This window comes from Trichechus manatus, unplaced genomic scaffold (assembly GCF_000243295.1).
Source record: "Trichechus manatus latirostris isolate Lorelei unplaced genomic scaffold, TriManLat1.0 scaffold00039, whole genome shotgun sequence".
In the NCBI taxonomy this organism is placed as follows: domain Eukaryota; kingdom Metazoa; phylum Chordata; class Mammalia; order Sirenia; family Trichechidae; genus Trichechus; species Trichechus manatus.
In genome coordinates this window covers 17,279,465-17,292,919 of record NW_004443975.1, presented here as the reverse complement: position 1 = coordinate 17,292,919, position 13,455 = coordinate 17,279,465, and the positions used below count along the sequence as shown (strand labels likewise).

General features: G+C 41.1%; 1 pseudogene; it reads left to right on the top strand.

The window, feature by feature from the left end:
• The first annotated feature begins 600 nt into the window (after positions 1 to 600).
• LOC101356874 (40S ribosomal protein S4-like) lies at positions 601 to 1,652 on the top strand (annotated as a pseudogene).
• The last annotated feature ends 11,803 nt before the right edge of the window (positions 1,653 to 13,455 follow it).

Sequence of the window (13,455 nt, the reverse complement as noted above, 5' to 3'; positions counted from 1 at the left end):
AATATTTAAATTTTGCACGTGTAGGAACTTTTAATTAGCAATTTGGTTTGTAAATTTTAAAAAAGTAGATAGCCAGTTAACATAATACTGTATATTTCATCACTAAAGAAAATGTACTGAAATGGTTCAAGAAAGAATTTTCTCTTTTATTGACAAAAAAACAGGGTCCTTCCTCTGGAAAAAAAAAATCAGTCTTATTTCTAAAAGCAACAACAACAAAAAATTGGAGTATAGAATATGGGAATAGTGGAGGAAACTTAAAAGAAACTCAAGAAATTATAAATAAATATTTAGTGGAAATTCCAATCACATAAACTGCCATTCTGAGATTCAGCAAAAGTTTTATGACTGCTCAGGATTGAATATTGGCCCCTCTTTACCTGACTCCCTCACTCACTCTTAGCCTGTCTTTTGCTGTCAGAGGTATATGCCCAATGCTGTCGTCATACCCAACAAAAGAAGTCCTCTTTCCAACAAAAGAGGCTTGCTCCTCTTGTCCATAAATCCAAAGAGACCGAGATTGTTTTAAGCCCCACCATTTGGAATATCAATCCTTTAAAACTTTTTAACCCACTGTACTTGTTTCTTCCATGCTAATATTTTGTCTACTGGGTAACTTTTTCTAAAATAGACCTTCTGTCTACCTTGAAAATCACTGAGCCAGATTATTCCTTCTTTGATGATCTCTGCCAAAGTTGTATAAAACTCCTCAAGCTCTTTCCGTGCCTAACAAAGCCATGGTTTGTGGTCACAAGGAGCATCTGAAGCACGAAGCAGCTCCAAAGCACTGGATGCAGGACAACCTGACCAGCGTGTCTGCTCCTCATCCAACCGCCAGTCCCCACAAGCTGAGAGAATGTCTCTCATCATTTTCTTAAGGGACAGACTTAAGCATACCCTGACAGGAGACAAAAAAAAAAAAAAAAAAAAAAGATCTGCATGCATAAGTTCAATAAATTAATATAATTGCTGTCAATAAATTGCACAACTGTAAAAAGGTAAAATGGCAAAGGTGTGTGATAGGTATTTTTACAATAACAACAACAAAAAGAACATGACGAGGTTCGAACGGATATAACTTACCCTGCTGGTTTCATAGATGTCATCAGCATTGACAAGACTGAAAAAATTTTCTATCTGATCTACGACACCAAGGATCACATTGCTGTTCATTGTATTACAGCAGAGGAGGCCAAGTACAAGTTATGCAAAATGAGAAATACCTTTGTGGGTACAAAAAAAAATCCCTCATGTGGTGACACATGAGGCTCACATCATCCACTAACCAGGTCCCCTATCAAGGTGAAGGACACCATTCAGATTGGTTTGGAGACCGACAGGCTCACCAGTTTCATCCCGTTCGATGCTGGTAACCTCTGCACAGCGGCTAGAGGTACTAACCTGGGAAGAATTGGTGAGGTCAGCAAGAGAGATAGAGACATCGGGACTCTTTTGATGTGGTTCGTGCAGACAATGCCAATGGCAATAGCTTTGCTCTTACCTGGCTTTCAAACATTTTTGTTGGTAGCAAAGGTAACAAAACATGCACTTCTCTTCCCTGAGGAAAAGATGTCCATCCACCCATTGCTGCAGAGAGAGAGACAAGAGACTGGTAACCAAACAGCAGTGGGTGAAATAATCTCTAGGTGACATGAATGAAGAGCTCTTATAGCTAATTAAAGATAACACCGTCCAAAACCCATTGCCATCAAGTGGATTCCAACTCACAGCAACACTATTGGACAGAGTAGAACTGCCCCATAGGGTTTCCAAGACTGTTGTAATCTTTACTAGAGCAGATCGCCAGGTCTTTCCTCATGCAGAGCCACTGGGTGGGTTCAAATCACCAACCATTTGGTTAGCAGCTGAGCTCTTCACCACTGTACCGCTAGGGCTCCTTAAAGATTATTAATGGTCTTAAGTTGTGTCGCTCCCCATCAAGTCATTTGCAACTGTGACTTTTACCGAAGCTGAGCCTGTGTTCTGTGTACACTGTGGGTGCACACATCCTGAACTGCGTGGCATGCTTTATTTCAAAGCTGACAAATGGCTGAATTCCAATATTTTGTTGGTAATCTTGTCTCAGCGTTTCTGTTATATATGGTTTACAGGTATTGCCTGTAAAATTTTTCATAAAGTTAAATGGGTCAGGTCTGTGAGTTGTAATGAATATTAAAAACAGTTCCTTCTCTGGAATTGGTGTCAAATGCTGGTCAATGGAATAGTTTACCAGGAAAAGTTGAACATTTTATACAGACTGTTTAGGGCAATCTTGCCTAAAGATAAGAGGATAAGCTAAATGAATTGTCCAGCTTCTTCCTGGTTCTATGAAATTCCAAAACGGTGACCTCTGGGTTTTGTTTTTGTTTTTTTTTTCCCCTCTTTTGATTTGACTATTTCTCAGTAGCATTTCTTTTTCTGACTAATTTACTAGCTGATGATATTTAATATAGGCTAGGGGCCAGGCAGCACATTAAACACTTTGAAATGTTTTTCAACTTGTTCTGAATTCTGCTAAATGCAATGACATGTGGTTTGCATGTGAAATGTATAAATCTGTTCGAGAAAAATATCTTTGGTGGAAAGTGGGATAGAGAATAGTAAGAAAGCTTTCCTAACATCCTTGCTAAGCTTGATGTACTGAATTCAACAAGCTCGTTTGTGATGGGTCATTGCAAGAACTTTAAGATAGGCAAATGATAAAATAGATTTTGTGTTTACAACAGCAAATATAATTGAATTAAATGTTTAACTGGGAAAATATAGGTAAAGAAAACGATAGTTTCACTGATTTGAAACCTAAGTTGATTATCTCAGTCTTCTTGTGAGAGATGTTCCTTAGGTGGGAAAATGGGTAAGAAAGTCATGGTCTAAAAGGACAGTGTGACTCAGGGTTTCCTTGGCTAAGTCACTCGAGTTTCAGGGCCTCTTTCCATCATCTGTGAAGTGGTTTTCTGTCACTGTGCTGTTGTTGTAAGATGCTGTCGAGTTGGCCCCTGACTCATGACCGCCCCGTGCGCAGTGGAACCAAACACTGCCCAGTCCTGTGATATCCGTATGATTGGTTATGGATCTGACCGTTGTGATCCATAGGGTTTTCACTGGCTGATTTTCAGAAGTAGATCACCACGCCTCTCTTCCTAGTCCATCTTAGTCTGGAAGCTCCTATAAAACCTGTTCAGCATCATAGCAACACGCAAGCCTCCACTGACAGATGAGTGGTGGCTGTGGGTGAGGTCCATCGACTGGGAGTCACACCTGGATCTTCCACATGGAACTTCTGCCCCTATACAGTCTCCAAAATCCCTTCTAGCTTGAAATAGTATGATTCAAAATGGACGTTTGAAAAAATAAAGGAATTCATACTCTAGTAATGGATTCTATTCTATCAATTCTGAATTGATAGAAATAGTCATTCAAGGGAATGAAACTAAGTAACCTATAATGAAACAGCGGCCAGAACGATGTTAACACCGAGTATTTAACTGCTGCCATAAAAATGCATCAAGAGCCTGTGTTGGGAGCTTGTGATTCTTGTGACCATGTCCACTTTTTCTCAGTATTTCTTGAATGATCATTTTATACCAACTAACTCCTTGTTAAGGGGCCTTGGTGGTGCAGTGGTTAAGAGCTCAGCTGCTAACTGAAAGGTCGGCAGTTCAAACCCCCCAGCTGCTCCGTGGGAGAAAGATGTGGCAGCTTGCTTCTGTAAGTATTTGCAGCCTTGGAAATCCGATGGGGCAGTTCTGCTCTGTCTTATAGGGTCACTATGAGTCGGAATGGACTCCATGGCTGTGGTAACGGGAACCCCGTGTTACTCAGGGGTGACAAGGAGGCACAGTCCCTGTTTTCGTCTTGCTGAAGTATTTGGGGGACAATCAGAAATGAGGGAAACAGGTCTTACTGCCTCTCAGGGAGGACCCTTTCCTGCTGCCACAGGCATGTTGGTCCCAGCATCTCTGCCAAGAAGCCACAGTCACTGCTCAACGGGCTGGGAGAGGGACCCCTGCAGAGTGACGCAGGGAGATGGCCACATCCCTTTCCTGGAATCCTCCTGACTTGCTGCCTTTCTTCAATCCTGGACATGATTAAGTCCTCTTACTGAGAGAGTAGCTAGATCTCAAAACCAGCACAGTGTAGGATGAACAGAGGCTGTAATTTTATGTAAGTTGACTGTTTTCTAGTACCATACAAGGTAAGAGTCCTTAGAGACTTAAGCCGTAAGTGACTCAAAAAGAGTGACTCAAAAGAGAAGGTCCCAAGAAATGTGTCCCAGTTTCCAGATGTCTCCTTCTTCATCATCTCCTCTTTATTTTCCCACTGACCCCTGAAAGCTCCTAGTCTTTTGTCTCCACCTCTCCCTTCAAATGAGGAAACTCCTAAGGATTTTTCTCTTGTCCTCTTTTGAATTTTGCCAACCACAGCACTTTATCCTTTGCCTAGATACTAATGAAAACACTCTTTGGTCAGGATACTGCTGATCCTGATGGCAAGGGGTGTGTTCTGCTCCATGAGCAAGGGAAAGCACTCTGATGCAGTTTAGTCTCTCCATGATGGAGAGCTGTGGCACATTTCCTCCTAGTGACCTAACAAGCAACATGCCCAACTTGCCAAGGTGAGCATCCCTTATTTGTCTTTGTAGTGAGCATTCTAGGCTAATTCGAGGAAAAGATATTTTAACATAACTTTGGTCTTGTACCTTGCAAAAGAAAAACCCTGACCCTATAGTGATAACAAATATCCTCTGAGACCAGCGTTCCTCAACAGTGACATTACTGAGAAATAGTTCTTTCTTGCTGAGGGCTTTCTTGTGCACCGTATGAAGTTAGCAGTATCCCTGGCCTCTACAAACTGGATGCCAGTAGCAACCTCAAGCTGCAACAATCAAATATGTCTCGACGTCACCAAATGTTCTCTGAGAGGCACACCGCCCCAGTTGAGAACCACTGTGCAGGCATATCTTACAAGTGTTTCAAAGTAGCTGTAGTTGAACTTCTCTTATCTACCCCAGGTATCCCTGCTCGTTAGTTTTTCTTTTCTGTTTTCAAATTGTTTCACATCCCAAAGAAGCATGGGCACTCTGTCTATTCAACAAAACTGAAGTGAAGACATCATACTTACAACTAAAATGCCACGAACTGATATTGAATGGGTTTAACAAGGCCCAGAGTGCCCTGCTCTTACAATACTTTTCAAAAACTTCAGTTTCCCTTAGCCTGATGATAAGTCGATATTTAATTGCTCAGCTGTCAGGCATTCCCTTTTATAGGCAGAGCTCCTCTAGGGAATTGAGGTGTTCACAGAAAAGACCCAGTGGGGCACCTGTGGCCCTCTCAGTTCTGTCTCTGCCCTGATCCAAATTCTGTCTCCACTGGGATCACGGTATAGAACTTGGAGTGACCAAGAAAAGCTAATTTCTTCCTGTTGCTATTGTTGTGTGCGGTCAAGTCGATTCCGACTCAGAGCCACCCTACAGGACAGAGTAGAACTGCCCATAGGGTTTCCAAGGAGCAGCTGGTGGATTCCAACTGCCGACCTTTTGGTTAGCAGCCTGAGCTCTTAACCACTGCACCACGGGGGCTCCAGTTTCTTCCTAGTGATATAAAAATATTTACTAAATCACATGTACAGTGTTCTATGAAAAAAATATATACACACACGCATATATTTATATATATTCTTTTAAAAACATATATGGTAATTTATATACAAAAATTAGGAGAAAGGCAAACTGCAATTTCCTTTGTCCTTCCTTCCCGGTACTGTCCATTTCTAATATTAGTTTAAATGTGATCCACTTTCATCTATTCTTGGAAAGTACAAATAAAAAAATACCGCTTCCAAATTTCCCTTACAATATATGCCACGTCGTTAAATGCCCTTCAGGCTTCTAATAGCAGAAAACAGTCATGACTTTTTGTTTTTGACAGTCAGGGTGGGGAAAATAATGGCTTGGCTCTTTGAAGGGAGAAAAGGCTTCTGGAAAAATACTAGCAAGTGTTTAAATAATTATGATCACACATACATAAAATTAAGCATTCTTAGAAATGTGTTGTGGTGTGTTTTCTTTTTTTTTTTTTTTCCACTGTAGGGTAAATAAAGAACAGATCTTTTTTTTTCAGTTTTATTGGGGACATTTTATAAATCACAATACAGTGCACTTCACCACATGAGTCATGCTGGACAGCTGCCATCCTCAGCTCAGTAAATGCACCAGCCCTCCTTTGGATTCAGAGAGCAGCTCTTGGCCCGTGGAAACATCTGGGGCTCAAAGTTTTGGAAAGGAACAGTGTAGGTCCCTTCGGAAAGGCTGTCCCTGTGGTGAGAACAGGAGTGAGCACACATTTAAAAAGGATTTTGCTGTACCCACTCACCAGAAGCACTGGCTTAGAGCTTCAGGAGCTGGGAAAAGCAATGTGGGCCTAAAAAAAAGGTTGCAAGAGCCCTCATGAAATCATTCAGTGGGACTCAGGGAACCAGGATATGCTTTGTATCCCTTTTCTGCTCTTTTTCTTAGGGGAAATGAGTGTCTTGGAAGCTGGTGGATTCTGGTGTTCTCCTAGAGCAATGAAATGGGGAAATTTGGAAAAGGTAGAGTCTTGGGGACACATACAGAGGAGTCAAAGCAAATCTGGTTCCAAAATAAAGTGCTGCCTGGTGAGTTCGACAGTGATTTTTTTTAAGGTAGAGAGTGTAGAGGTTAACAGGTGAACAGGCGTGTTGGACAGTCACATGGGGGAAAGTGATCTCATAAACACAGAACTGGCAGATCTCTAAACTGCCAGAAAAGGGCTCCCTTAACTCCGAGGCTCTGACTCATCAGCTTCCAGTAATGGAATCTCCTGTTCCTTGGAGGGGAGGGAGAAAGAGGAAAAGGTGGGTGGTGAAGGCTCTGCACACACACAGGCTTGTGTATGTTTCTCTTCAGCAAGAATAGTTTCTTTCTGACTCATTCAGGATGCTTAAGAGGAAGAGAGACACCATTCATTAAACATAATTACCTGAACGATTTTAATTGGGAATCATTAAGGAGAGATAGTAGTGTATTTTCTTAGAAAATGGGGCACTTAAGAAATCATGTTGCTCCTTTCTCTCATCTTTTGGCCTTACAGATGCATGTTGTGAGTGTAATTTGGATGAAGCTATGGATATGCAGAGATATAGAAAATCAAGTTACATTACTGGAAAAAAATAAGTTATCTTTGGCTCACACCTGTCCTCTGTATTGAGAGCAGAAGGTCCCCACCAAGTGCTCCAAGCCTATTATTTCTGAGAGTCTCCATGTAGCACAGGCCATTAACTCTTCCTAATAATCAGGACTCCACTATCTGCTAAGTCAAGCCTGGGTCTTTTGCATCCATCACCATCCACTACCTTCGGTGGCAGAATTGCTTTGTGGTTCCAAAGTCACCATGTTGTGACAGTGCCTCAATGCAACCTTCTTAACGCCACTGCAGCTGGTGTCTGACCTTGTGGGTAGTGAGTACCACGCCCATCTCTGGAGCCCAGGGAATGTCCAACTGGAGCTGTCAGAGGCCCACACATGAAGTGCATTTCCCTTTCTCTTTTTGTACTACAAAAAGAGGGCTACCTTGTGTTGCCAACAACTCATGATGATTTGAGTGGAAAGCGTTCTTTCATTTTACTCAACCCTCATTTTTGCCTAGGACTTCATGAGGCTTTGTTGGGTGACAAAGAAAATGACAGATACTGTGCTCAGTGCTCAGTGTATTCAGTCTCCTCCCCCTTGCGGCATGTTTCCCCAGGATCAGCCTTCTTCAGGGAGCATCTAGATGCCCCATACCAACAGACTCACGGTAAGCTACTTACCAGGCCTCCAGACAGATCAAGGTAACAGAGTTTGGGTTCAAGCCAGCATCCCAACTCCATGTATATTAGTTGTACTTTGAGGAGATTTTAATCCATCCTATCTACAAAACGGAACCAAACCAAAAAATGCAACTGTAATCTACATATACAAAACCTGTATGACTTACAGTAAGAGAACTGGACAAGAACCAAGATGAAGAATTAGCTACCTTTCCAATTTTGCTTTGTTTTTGGACAGTCTTGATTAGGGTATCAATTCTCTGTTAATTCATATTTACTTATGATACAATGTTTCATTTCCAGTCAAATAGCAGACTAATCAATTTATAAGTAGCTGAATTTGAAAATTCTAGTTGACTAAATTTATCTGCGTTTCTTCCTTTCAAATTGGCTTATGTGGGTTATCAAAGACCAAACAGGTCCAAAAGTTCATGGGTATCGTGGAATATTACTGTCTTCATTATGTAGCTGGATATATAAATTTCAAGATCTATAGCAAATGTTAGTTTATCTGGCATTTCATCAGATAAAGAACAACCACTTCTACTTATCTGTACAGTACAAGATTAGTGAAGTTTAAAATGAGGGCCCCAAGGCACTATAAGATCATTCAGTGACTTCTGAATCATCAGTGAGTAACCCATGTTTAACTGAGTTTCAGTGTATTTCAGTGCATCCTGCTTCTTTAGAAACTGGCATTCCATGTATATGATACACAGTAACTGCCTACTAAGTCACCTATCTGAATAACTTCATCACCTTTCATAAAATATGACAGAGGACTTTCTGTGACCTCCTTATCCTACCTCAGATGTGCTTATTAAAAAGCAAAGATGTCACTTTGAGGACTAAGGTGCACCTGGCCCAGACCATGGTGTTTTCAATTGCCTCACATGCATGCGAAAGCTGAACGATGCATAAGAAAGACTGAAGAAGAATTGATGTATCTGAACTACGGTGTTGGTGAAGAATATTGAATATACCATGGACTGCCAGAAGAACGAACGAATCTGTCTTGGAGGAGGTTCAGCCAGAATGTTCCTTAGAAGCGAGGATGGCAAGACTTCATTTCACTTACTTTGGACATGTTATCAGGAAGGACCAGCCCCTGGGGAAGAATATCATGCTTGGTAAATTAAAGGGTCAGTGAAAAAGAGAAGACCCTCAATGAGAAGGATTCACAGAGTGGCTGCAAAATGGGCTCAGACATAGCAACGATTGTGAGGATGGTGCAGGACCAGGCAGTGTTTCCTTCCGATGTACACTGAGTCTCTATGAGTCAGAGCCCACTTGATGACACCTAACAACAAAAAAATGAATATGTTATCTTCCTTGATCATTAAGCCACATGATGGATGACAAAATCTATTTACCTAGCCTTCTGGTGAGCTTCTAAGGAGGACATTTATGAAATTTAGGCTGTCAGTAACAGCAACCTGAAGTCCCTGGATAAGTGAGTAACTAAAAGGCTTGCCTGCCAAGATGGTTACGATACAATTTAAGATGGACTTGTCTGGGCTTGTCACTGACATTGCTCCTGATCATTTTTCATTCTGGAAAGAACAATAGATACATGTGTATGGTATTACCTCCCACTCACCTCCAACCCTCACAAAAAGTCAAAAGCCTTCCCAACCTTGTAGAAATCTGAGCAGAGACTTTGAGTTATGAGAGTTGTTTCTGCATTCACCACATTTGAGCCTATTTTAGAAGCCAAAACTCGACAGGATTATTCACGTCAATAGTGCTATTCGCAGGAAGCAGGGTGGGAAGACCAAACCCCAGCCTTCGAGCTCGTGTGTCAGGGCCCTGGATGGAGGGGAATGGGAGAGACATGAGAGCTTCTGGTACAATTCTACCTCTGAGATTGAACACATTTAAAGAGAAACAGCCAAAATAGCAAATGTTCACACTTTAATGATGTTACTTAAAAGAAAGCTTCTAGAAACAAAGATAGCTAACACAAAGGCTGGCGTTGGGGTAATCTGGGAGCTGTGTAGTATTCCCTGGCAATGCACTGTCTGCATTTCTTTTCCACCATTCACTCCTGATGTTCGATGCTTAGTAAAACAACTCCACAGAATCACTGATTATGGTCAAAGCTAAGTGTTTTTCCGATTCTGCTCAAACATAAGCTCCACAAGGATGTGACCTTTGTCTCTTTTATTCATTGCTGTACCTCCAACACCCGTTATAGTACCTGGCACATAGGAGTGCTCAGTGGATCTTCATGAATGAATAAGGGAATACATTCTCTAGTAGAGTTTACCTCACTGCAGCATTTGGCACTCACTTGGAGTCCCTTGGTGGCACAAATGGTAAATGCACTCAGCTGCTAACTGCAAGGTCGGAGGTTTGAGTCCCCCCAGACATTCCTCAGAAGAAAGGCCTGGTGATCTCCTTCTGGAAAATGGGTCATTGAAAACCCTACGGAGCACAGTTCTATTCTGACACACATAGGGTCACCAAGAGTTGGAATTGACTTCGTGGCAACTTTCTTTCTTTCTTCTTCTTCTTGTTTTTTTTGTTTTTTTTTTTTAACGTAGTTCATGTAGAAATTTAAAAAAAAAAAGTTAAAATGTTTTAAACACTTCTTCACATCTGATAATTTCTTTTCGCTGGAGAGTTACCACTTGTTGAAGTATTCCTAACCTCTCTCTACCTTTTCCTTACCCTGACCCTGGGGAGAAGGAGTAGCTTATCTGATCGATGAGTTTGGATGGAGGGATATTATACTGAATATTATACTGAAAGTCTCTTGAGAGTAGAAAGCATCTCCACAGCCCAGGACTGTGCTGTACTCAATAAATGTCAAGACATTTATGAGTGAATACATATCATCTTGAAGGGAAAGGAAAACAAAACAAAGTCAAGGATGAGGCTAGCTGACGAAAGACTCAGGACATTGTACCCTATAAACCAGGGTTGGCTAACTATGGTCCATGGGCCAAATCCAGCCCAATGATTTTATAAATAAAGTTTTATTGGAACACAGTCATGTGCATTTATTTCTATATTGTCTACAGCTGCTTTTGCTACAATTGCAGAGTTGTGATAGAAACCATATGGTCCACAAAGTCTAAAATATATATTTTCTGGTCCTTTATAGAAAATGTTTGCTGCTCCCTGCTGTAAACCATCAGCTTGAACATAGCCATTATTTACTGATTCATGGTTCATTGATTCATTAACTAGATCTTTCTTGGGCACATGTAGTTATGCCAGACACTGTGCTAAGTACTGAGGATTAGGTAATGAATGACACAGATGATGTTTCTCCCCCTGGGAAGTTCATAGACTAGTGGGTTACTCTAAGTAGGGCAATATTTCTAATAGTTGCTGGTCTACTCAAACACCATTTAGATGGCTTCAGTATACCAAGACTCCAAATAAATAATCTAAACCCAAAAATAAAGGTTTTTTTTAAGCTTTTCAACAGTTTTTGTTCTTGGGCAAAGCATCTGAGGTAAAGGACCAGCACAATGACTTTTGCCATTTACTTTTTTTTAATTATTATTAAAATGAAAACCAAAAACAACTTTAGGTGAAAGTTTACAGCACAGATTAGTTTCTCGTTCAAAAAATTATACACAAGTTGTTTTGTGACATTGGTTGCAATTCCCATAATGTGACAGCACTCTCCCCATTTCCACCCTCGTTTTCCCACATCCATTTGTCCAGTTTTCCTCTCCCTTCCAGCCTTTTCATTTTGCTGTTGGGCAGGTGTTGCAAATTTGGCCTCGTATACTTGACTGAACTAAGAAGCATGTTCCTCATGTGTGTTATTGTTTGTTTTATAGGCCTGTCTAATCTTTGTCTGAAAAGAGGGCTTTGGAAGTGGTTTCAGTTCTGAGTTAGCAGGATGTCTGGGAGTCATGGTCTTGGGAGTTCCTCCAGTCTCTGTCTGTCAGAGTAGTAAGTCTGATCTTTTTTGGCGAATTTGAATTTTGTTCTACATTTTTCTCCCACTCTGTCTGGGACTCTATTGTGAACCCTGTTAGAGCAGTTGGTGGTGGCAGCCAGGTACCATCTAGTTTTTCTGGGCTCAGGCTGGTGGAGGCTGTGGTTCATGTGGTCCTTTAGTCCTTTGGGTTATTTTCCTTGTGTCCTTGCTTTTCTTCATTCTCTTTTGCTCCGGACAGGATAGGACCAATAGATGTATTTTAGATGGCCATTTGGAAGCTTTTAAGACCCACCCCAGACACTACTCACCAAAGTAGGATGTAGAACATTTTCTTTATGAACTATCAGTTGAACTAGATGTCCCCTGAGAAGATGGTCCCCAGCCCTCAGCCCCAGTAACTTGGTCCCTCAAGGTGTTTGGATGTGTTTAGGAAGCTTCCATGAATTTGTCTTGGTCAAGTTGTGTTGACTTCCCCTATATTGTGTGTTGTCTTTCCTTTCATCAAAATTTTGCCATTTACTTTTCAACATTAAAAGAGAGAATGGTTTATTGACTGTTGCTGTTTTGTAAACATAAAATGCTTTGAAAATCAACACTTGCAAACTCTTGGTCAGCACAATACCCTGGAAATTAAGCAGTTAACCACATTTTTCTTCCTTGATCGTTCGTGGAACATGTTATGCTTCATCAGTTTCCTTTTCAAAGGTAACTGCTTTTAATGAAACATGGGGTTATAAAGTTCTCATTATCCAAATCAAACCAAGATTAAAAATAAGAGTTTTCAGGTCAATTAACACATGCTTCCTATCCACATGATGACATTCTGTGGGGGAAAGGAGAAGTTATTGTGCAAAGTAGGGATTTGGCTATTAGTATTACTGCTCAAATGTCCTAAAATTTGCAATATAGCCAGCTAAAGGACTATTTTGATTTTGTACCTTTGCCCCGCTATGGTTGTGAAAGGAAAAATTAGAAACATAAGTGATCCTGAGTGCCTGTGGGGGGAAGGACATCACAGATTCCATGAGCTCACCCTCTAAGGGTGTGTAGTGTTTTCTATCTGCTCTGAGCACACTGTGGCCAAGCCAGGTCATAATGGAGGACGTGTGTCCTCCACACTTACTCCCTACATTGCAGCCTTTATCCAGAAGCTTCTTTTAAAACTCTTAATGAGTGCTGATGTTGCCACTATGACTGCTGAGTAATTCTGGGAAAAGCTGGACTCTGATTTATGAAGACTTGATACCTACAGATATATTGCAAGTGTGCATGTTTGTGTGTGTGTGGGGTGGCGGGGTTGACAAAGAGAGGAATGATTTTCACTGTAAAATGGGTTCTTTACGACAAAAAATACTCAATACTTTTTCACTAACACTTGCACCTCTGACACTTTAAATGAAATTGTTGCTGTTAGTTGCTCTGGAGTTGGCTTTGACTCATGGCAACCTTCAATATAACAGGATGAAATGTTGCCGGTCCCATGCCATCTTCAAGATCATTGGTATGTTTGAGTCCATTGTTGTGGCTATTGTGTTTTAGACTCAACAAATTTGGTCAGAAGTCAAATAATTTAGATGAAGATCCATTGGGATAAGTCAGTCCACGTAGACTGTGACGGTGAGGAGAGTTAAGAGACATCCCTCTAGGAACTGAAACACTCTTTCACTCCAATTAGAAATCTTGGGGAAAGGACACAATCAAGGATCCTGATGCAAATTTGG